Raw genomic sequence first — 6,890 nt, forward strand, 5'->3', positions numbered from 1 at the left:
CTGCATTTGTAGCATCTTGATGCTACCTTTGTATCTATGTCTGTATATTCTGTTTATATACTTTGTCTGTATACTCTGTATGTTATGGTAATAGGAACATGGCATGCTATAACTCTGTATTACTGTTCTATGTAAAGCTGTAATATGAATACTAATCTAAATAACTATAAACATGTGTATGTATATATGTACATATCTGTTTCATGAAACTATTCATATAAAAATTGTATATGCATGTACAATCTCTGTATAATCTCTGTGAATATATATATCTATATCTGTCTATTTTGTATAATCTCATATACTGGAAAACTATATAAATTGTATATACTGTCAATAACTGTGTATTCAGTAATCAGTATAGTATTATACATTATAAAAGTTATACAAATTCTTTCATCTCATGAAAATCACTTAGGCCACACAATCATTTAAACTCATATTCAATAAAACTGTATAATAAACTGGCATAAATATACATCTATAAAATTGCTGTTAACTTTATTAAAACTCCTAGTATAGCATATTTCCCTTACTTTAATTTTGAAAAGCCCCTTAAAAATTCTGGCTCTATACCCACAGGATTCCTATATTAATATCCTAAAAACACAATCCCCCAGAACAAAACATCAGTATTTCTTAGCTTACATCATTTCCTATAACTGCCAAGTAGTCAAAAACTGAATAAAAGACCTTACCCTAGATTTGGAATGAAATCCAACTTTATTTTCCCGACGATCTGCTCCGGCAGACTTGTAGAGAACTCTGCCAGGAGCATCATGGTAGCTTCGGATCGTCGATCCGGTGACTAGTGGGGCCGGAATAGAAGAGAGAAGGGAGAGGATTCGTAGAGAGAGAGAGAGAGGAGAGAGAGTGGAGCGCTAAAAAATGGATAAAAATCCCAATTTTCAAATATTTATACTGCTAAATTCATCGACGAGACACATCACCTCATCTACGAGTCCTTCATTAAATTCGTTGATGAGTCCCTGTATTCGTCGACGAAATTCAGGCTGCTCCATACCCCCTCTCGGTATTTTCTCGTCAACGATGCCCTGTATTTGTCGGCGAAGTCCTGTATTCGTCAACGAATTTCCTTATGAACTCGTCGACGAAACCCTGTATTCGTCGATGAATTCCCTGGTAACTCCTTGAAATTATTATTATTATTATCTCCAAAATGCGATGTCGTCGACGAACGTAAGCCTACTGCCTCCTTCTGTTTTTGTTTTCATTTTCCTCTCTCTTTAATATTTGAATATCAATATTTTCTGGGTCGTTACAGCTAAAAACGTAGAAATTCCTCCCCTGATCCACGCAGTAACATCGGATTATTGAATCAAGCGATGAACAGCAAAGAATTGAAGAGAGAAGGAGAGATTCCGCTGGTTTTAGAGAGAGAGAGAGAGAGTTTTAGCTTTCTTAGCAACTAAGCAATGGAGGAGGATATTTATAGCCCGTTTGACCCGGCCAACCTCGTTGACGAAACGATACCTTTGTCGACGAATCATCTACACATTTCATCGACAAACTGGTTTCTTCGGCGACGAACCATATTCTGATATTTTACAACTCGTTCAGTATCTCTTCGTCGATGAGGCTCTAAATTTCGACGACGAAAAGTATGAGGGCCTTCGTCGACGAGAATAATGGCTTCGTCAACGAAGTCTGCCAATTTTATCTTTTTACCCTTTCTCATTTATTCAATCCACATATCTCAGGCCGGGTTCTTACAAGCCATAAGTTTGATCGTGCACTGCCTGCGCGTTATATCTGCACCTTCCTTGTGCAGCAAATGGTCTTCTCAATCAAAAAGCTCAATGAGAATCTGAACATAGAAACATATGATTAGTGAAATTCACATTTAGATAGCTCAATGCACTAAACAAAAATTGCAACCCATGTTTACATAAAAATCAAAAAAAAGAAAAATTAAAAAAGAAAAAAAATACTGGCAACACAGCAGTATCTTGCAATCCATGAGGGATGGCACAGTGAGTAATTGCAGACAACTATGAACCATCATTTGTTGTCTTAAGGTAGTTTTTGGGAACACAAATTCCAAAACATGAATTTGAGTTTGTGGATATTCAAAAGAAAGTTAATATAAATTTGTGTCATGCAGTACCCAAATTCAAGGTTTGAAGTTTATGCTTCTAATCGAAGGGTAAGAAAAAATAGATTGAAGATATGCTGAATTGGAATAGGTTATAAGGGATGAACACCGAGAGTGTTGAGGGCAGCACAGGGAGTATTCCAGCTCCATAAGCTTCGGCTGAGACATGGATGGATGTGGATTAACATGGTTAATGAATTCTACAATGGTTCTATCATCATTATTAAGTTTTCTTACGCATTATTAAGAAGGAAATGTGAAGACATTGGTTAAGCTTAAATTTATAGGATCTAATGCAATGCTTCTCTTAGCATTGTTAAATTTTCTTGCATATCATTGAGAGGGAACCGCGAAGACAATGGTCAAGCTTAAATTTATGATTACTACATCGAATCACTTTTGTACCAATCATTCAACTCAATTAAGCAAATTTCTCTAACTAAAAAATTAGTCAAACACAGTAGGCTATATCTGAATGCAGTATGTATGATTTCTGTCCTTGTCCATCTGTTTACCCTAGCTATTTATAGATGTTTGGAGATATGCATTCCATGATCAATATCAGCAACATTGCACAGCCCAAAGCCAGTCATTAAATGATAATCTAGCAGTCAAGAAGGCATGATGGCAAATAAAATGACAACATAAAATAAATTTCAAGAACAAACACATGCACACACACACTCTCTCTCTCATATACACATTTTTCTAGTTTTACTTTTCTTTCTTTCTTTCTTTCTTTTTGAGTCAAATAAGCTATAATTTTCTCATGCCCAATTCCAAATTGTATGGGAAGCCATTTTTCACAGAAGAGGGAAAAGAAAATGAAAGACGAACAATATCATTGTTTTTGCATAAATGTACCCCTAATATAAAATCTTGATGTGATCAACTATCGGAAACTAGGAACTCATCTTAGGGTCGAAAGCTATTATTGTCCCAAAAAATTGTACTTCCCATCGTAATGATTAACCTTTCCTGTGAGTTCCAAGGAACTCCAAGTCAATCCTCATATTTGCAATGTAGGATATGGATCTAAAAAGATAATAAAGTCTGGTGCATTTGCAATTCTGCACTACTATATAAGTCATTGGCATATTCTATTAAGTTAAACCTTGATGATTTGGAGGACAATGGAAATCGACTATACTCGCCCTTCACTCCCACTGTCCCTATAGGCAAAAGCCACCTCTTTGACGGATTATAGACCAACTTTGGTGATGCTTTCTTCCTCTTAGATATTAATGTGTAGTATTTGATTTCATGACATGAATCTAGGAGTGATATACACAGTGAAGGGAAAGAAATTGAGGGATGCGGCTAAGAAAAATAGATTGCAAGTTGGAAACCCTACAACACTATTTATATGACTATAGATAATATCACTTTGACAAAAGATATAATACTCATATGTAAAAACTGATGACCAATCGAAAAATTATCTGCAATCTCTTATCGTAGCTTAGAAGCAAAATATCCAAAACAAGTAAGCAAGCCCATTACAGCAAACAATCATAACAATGATTTAGAATTAGATGCAGTGGTTTATGCTTTAAAAATCTGGAGGCATTATTTATATGGTAGGAAATGCGAAATCTTCACAGATCACAAAGGTTTGAAGTATTTCTTTACCTAGAAAGAGCTGAATATGAAGCAAAGAAGGTGGTTGGAACTCATTAAAGATTATGACTGCACTATTAGTTACCACCCAATGAAAGCGAATGTGGTAGCAGTGAGCAGGAAATCAATGGGACCAACACAGGCAGCTTTGGAGGTTTAGCATCTGATCTTGATGGATCTGGAGAGACTTGGTGTAGAGTTGGTAGAGAGTAATCCTCACGCATTTATTGTCAGCCTGGTCGTGCAGCCTACGCTATATGAAAAAATTAAAATCACTTAGAGAGATGACACAGAATTAGTAGAGGTAATAGCCAAAGTACAGGATGGTCAGGAAGAGGAGTTCAGTATTTCTAATGACAGAAATCTGAGGTTTCGCACCAGATTGTGTGTGCCTGCAGATGATGATATTAGGAGAACGATTTTAGAGGAGGCCCACAAATGTTTATACACGATTCATCCTGACAGTACTAAAATGTATAGGGATCTGTGAAAGTATTTCTGGTGGAGTGGCATGAAGAAGGAGATTGCTGAATTTGCGCAATAGTGCTTGACGTGCCAACAAGTTAAGGCTGAGCACCAGAGGCCGGCAAGATAGTTACAACCACTTTTCATCCTTGAGTGGAAGTGGGTCATATATCTATGGACTTCGTCACTGGGTTACCGCCAGCACCGCATGGTCAGAATGTCATCTGGGTAGTTGTTGATTGGCTAACGAAGACAGCTCACTTTCAACCTATTAAAGTTTTCTACCCTATGAACATATTGGCAAAGATTTACATTAAGGAGATTATTCGACCCCATGGAGTGTCAGTATCTATAGTCTTGGACTGTGATCCACGCTTTACATCACGGTTTTGGAAGAGCTTACGGGAGATTTTAGGGTCTCAATTAGCATTCAGCACCGCTTTTTATCCTCAAACAAATGGATAGACAGAGAGAACGATTCAGGTACTTGAGGATATGCTGCGAGCATGCATGCTGGATTTTGGGGGTAGTTGGACTCAATTTTTGCCGCTAGTAGAGTTTGCATACGATAACAGTTATCAGACCAGTATCGACATGGCACCTTATGAGACGCTTTATAAAAGGAGGTGTCGTTCTCCCCTATACTGGGATGAGTTGGGTGAGAGGCAAGTTTTGGGGTCAGAAATAGTACAATAGGCGTACGATAAAGTCTGACTTATTAGAGAAAGAATCAGTGCAGCTCAGAGTCGACAGAAAAGCTACGCAGATAATCATTACCTGGAATAGGAATTTGAAGTGGGTGATCACGTATTTTTAAAAATAGCACCAATAAAGGAGGTTATGAAGTTTAGGAGGAAGGGTAAGTTGAGCCCTAAGTTTATTGGCCCATTTGAGATACTTGAGAAGGTTGGGTCAGTTGCCTATCAGTTAGCTTTACCACCAGCTTTATTCAGAATACATAACATATTTCACGTTTCTATGTTAAGGAAATACGTCTTAGATCCTTCCCACATCATCAGTTATGTAGAATTGGAATTCAGTGATGCTCTAGCATATGAGGAAACTCCAATATAGATCATAGATAGGAAGGAACGGGAATTGCGTAGTAAGAAAATATCACTAGTAAAAGTTCTGTGGAGGAATCACACAGTGAAAGAAGTTTCATGGGAGCTTGAGGAAGAAATTAGACAAAAATACCCACACCTATTTAGTGGAGTACAGTAGTGGTCTGTATAGTTCAAATAATGACAGTTTTATTTTATTCAGTACAAAGTGACGAACGTAAAATTGTAATATAGAATATAGGATAGGTAATGTTTTTGGTTTTGGGAGAATTTTCTTTTATGGGTATATTTGTAAACTCCCAGAACTGCCTATGTTACCACAGTATTCCTCCACCATAAGTGAGGGTTAGTAATAAAATAAGTAGTCATTTTTCTTTTAGGATGGTATACAATACAGATAGTAAATTTCAAGGATGAAATTTTTATGAGGGGGGGGGGGAATGTAAAGACCCGAAGAATTATAGTAATTAAATAATAAAATAAATAAGAGAAAAAGGAATTTTTATAAGAGGGTGCAGCAGGGCCTCATCGACGAGTGTAGAAGTGCTCGTCGATGAGCAAACTCTTGGGCTCGTCAACAAGAACTTACCGAGAGGCCTGCTCTAGGATCTAAAACTCGTCAATGAGGAGACAGTGGTCGTCGACGAGATCTCTTCATTGACTCGTCGACGAGGCGACGTGTCTCGTCAACGAGTCCACGTGGACAACACTCTATATATATAGTCAAAACAGATTTTCATCAAAAAAATTTCTCTCTCTCTCTCATTTTCTCTCTCTAGAAACGGGTCTCTCCCTTCTCTCTAGTTTTTTGGCTTCGTCTCTCCCCGGTTCGATGATCGGAAGCTACCACGGTGATCCCAGGGAGATTTTCTATAACATAGTCGAAGCGAAATGTTGATTTGAGAAGTTTGAAAACCATTCCAAAATCAGCGTAAGTAGAATATTTGGATATTGTTAGTATTACCAAGTTCATTTGAGCCTAAATTTTGTATTATATGAGAATATACTGGAGTTGTGTGAAGTAAAATTAGGGTATTATATTTTCAGGAATATGGTGTTTTAGGACTCTGCAAGAATGGGTTGAGGATCCCAGTGGATATCTTTTCAAAAGCCCAGGTAAATAATGAATAGTTTATAATTCCGAAGATAGAAAAATGAAGAATATTCTAGGTATTTAGTTGATTGACAGGATATATATATTTATATATATATATATATATATATATAATATTTTCAAGGTTATGGAATTATAAATGCCAGAAGTGTGATTTAGAATGTTAGTAGGCGAGCTTAATTACAAGGAAAGGGAAATATACTATGCCAGATCAACTAGAATTTTATCAGTAAATATAGTATAATTTTATAGGTGTTTTTCAGAACAAATATTATATAGTTTTACAAATTATATCTGATGAGTTATCAATTATTGTGTGGCATGAGTAATATAAGTACAGTACTGATTTTATACAATTTTTATAGAATTATGATATACAGTCATTTACAGAGCAGATTATACAATATTTATTTCAGAGATACGATTATCCAATATTTTACAGAATTATGTATTTACACAGTTTAACATGGTTTAATAGAAAGTATAATATACAATTTTACAATGAGCATGT

The sequence above is a fragment of the Malania oleifera genome, chromosome 7 (assembly GCF_029873635.1).
Source record: "Malania oleifera isolate guangnan ecotype guangnan chromosome 7, ASM2987363v1, whole genome shotgun sequence".
Taxonomy (NCBI): domain Eukaryota; kingdom Viridiplantae; phylum Streptophyta; class Magnoliopsida; order Santalales; family Ximeniaceae; genus Malania; species Malania oleifera.